Raw genomic sequence first — 2,807 nt, forward strand, 5'->3', positions numbered from 1 at the left:
TTAAGGGTGAAATGCTTACACAGCTTTCCTTTCTGGAAAAAAAAAATGTTTGAGGAACATTTTGAATTTGAATTTGCCTTTGAAATAGCGATGCTCATACTTAGATTCATTATGAGCAGCACTTAAAAGGTCCACATTATCACTAAAGTGGTCTTGTCTTTCCTTACAGAGTGAAAGTAAATAAAAGAAAAGAAATAAGAGGCAGAGAAGGAAGTCTTCTTTATGAAACAAAACAAAACAAAACAAAAACGGGGGGTGCTGTAATTATTAAGATTAAGGAGTTGTAGATGGGTTAGAATAATCACTTCCGATAAAATAAGGAATGGTTAAGTTCATTTAGAGATTATTTCTTCCCTCTCTCCCTTCCTTTCCTTAACAAATATTTATACAGATATACTATATACCAGGCACCGTGCTCTGTTTTAGGTTTACAATGTTAAAAGAGAAACAATTGTCCTATACTGGTCAAGACAAAAATTTCAATAGCTCAACACAATAATGATTTATTTTTTGCTTGTATCAAAATCTGACTAGGTGCTTTAAATGTGCTGATTCAGAGCTTCTGGTCTCCTTGGAATCCACCCCTGGATACTCCGTGTTTAACAGGCTCATAGGCAAGGAGAGCAAGGGAGAAAAGGATGGCCCAGGATGCTTTATGCCTAGGTCCGGAAGAGGTCACTTTCCACTAGTCAGAATCCAGTTGTGTACCCCTATAGCAATTGCAAGGGAGGCTGAGAAACATGATCTTCCCACATGAGGGGTGTCTGGGTGGCTCAGATGGTTAAGTGTCTGCCTTCGGCTCAGGTCATGATCCCAGGGTCCTGGGATTGAGCCCCGCATCAGGCTCCCTACTTGGTGGGGAGCCTGCCTCTCCCTCTCCCTTTACTGTTCCCCCTGCTTGTGCTCTCTCGCTCTCTCTGTCAAATAAATAAATAAAATACTAAAAAAAAAAAAAAAAAAGACAATGCAAAGAATAGTTTCTGGCACCTAGTACTGCTTACTGTAACTATTTGTTCAATGAAAAAGTGAATGCAGAGAGGAACCAGAGGATAGGGTGTGAGGATAGGTGAGATGAAAATAGTGGGAATAGTGTAAAAAGCTGGATAGGTTTTCAGTGTTTTTCAAGGGGACTTTCTTAGAAACTTGTGTCCAACAATTCTTCATTGTCTTAACTCCTTTGCATCATAGCATTAGCTCCAGGGTGCTATAATAGTTACACTTACATTGCACTTACTATGTGCCAAGCATTGTTAATGAAGGCTTTCTATGCATGTAACTCATGTAATCTTCACAACCATCTTATGAGATAAACAGTACATTTGCTGTAATAATGAGAAAACTGAGGCAGAGAAGTTAAGTAACTTGGCAGTCACCCTTCAGTCATTATGGCAATGAAAACACTCCCCTACATTTCCAAATGCTGAATATGGCTAGAGTACTAACTTGGTTGACAACTAAATATAATTCCACTACCATCTGGCTTCCATTACTGCAGCCGAGTACTCAGTTGATCTGTATTTTAAGCTGATCTGGCTACTATTTAAGATCTTGCCTGTGGTATTTTGAAATTTTCCCTACAGTGTGATGAAAGAGTGTATTTCTTTTTATATATTCTTCATTGGACTCATTAGTCTTCTGAATCCTGAGGATTAATATCTTGTATCATTTCTTACAATTTTCAGCCAATCTCTCTTTAAATTCCCTCCCCTATTCTCTGTATTTTCTCTATGTGGACCTTCCATTAAAGGTGTATAGAGATTTCTCCCTCTATCTTCTGTGTTCCTCATTTTTTTCTTTCATATCCTTGTGTCTCTGGTTTACATTTCTTTAAAAGATCTTATTTTTAAGTAATCTCTATACCCAACAGGGGGCTCGAACTTACAACCCTGAGATTAAGAGTCCCATGCTCTTCCGACTGAGCCCACCAGGCACCCCTCAGGTTTACATTTTTGTAATTTCTTTATTGCTGCTATCTTCCAGTTTACTAATGATCTTTTCAGTCATTTCCAGTCTGCTATGGAGCCAATGTATTGAGTTTCTAATGTCAATATTATATTTTTCATTTTTCGAAATTCATCTTGGTACTTTTTATAAATTTGCTTATTCAACTTTGATAATCATTTTTTCTTTCATCATACTTTCAATTAATTCTTTTATATCTTTAAACGTAATTATTTCAAATTCTCCTTTGTTATCAATTCTAATAACTGTTCTTTTTTTTTTTAAGGTTTTATTTATTTATTTGACAGAGAGAGACAGCCAAAGAAGGGGGAGAGGGAGAGGGAGAAGCAGGCTTCCCACTGAGCAGGGAGCCCGATGTGGGACTCGATCCCAGGACCCTGGGATCATGACCTGAGCTGAAGGCAGTCGCTTAACGACTGAGCCACCCAGGCGCCCCATAACTGCCATTCTTAAAGTGTGACTACAGTAGTTTGATTTCTGTTGACTCTCACAATACCTTGTCTTCATGCATATTTACTAATTTTTTATTGTGAGCTGATTTTCCTTGGAATTTTATCTGTGAGATTTCTTTGACAACTGATTTTATAGCTAGAGAGCACACAACCTGGAATTGCTTCAAAGTGAATTTTTGATCTGTGTTTTGGAAGAGGGCGTACAAAGTTAGTGTGAATCCAGACTTAAGATTAAGAATTATTAAACTTTCTTTCTTTCTTTCTTTCTCTTTCTTTCTTTCTTTCTTTCTTTCTTTCTTTCTTTCTTTCTTTCTTTCTTTCTTTCTTTCCTTTCTTTCTTTCTTTCTTTCTTTCTTTCTTTCTTTCTTTCTTTCTTTCTTTCTTTCTTTCTTT

The sequence above is a fragment of the Mirounga leonina genome, unplaced genomic scaffold, assembly GCF_011800145.1.
Source record: "Mirounga leonina isolate KUSES-001 unplaced genomic scaffold, KU_Mleo_1.0 Mir_129, whole genome shotgun sequence".
Lineage (NCBI taxonomy): Eukaryota > Metazoa > Chordata > Mammalia > Carnivora > Phocidae > Mirounga > Mirounga leonina.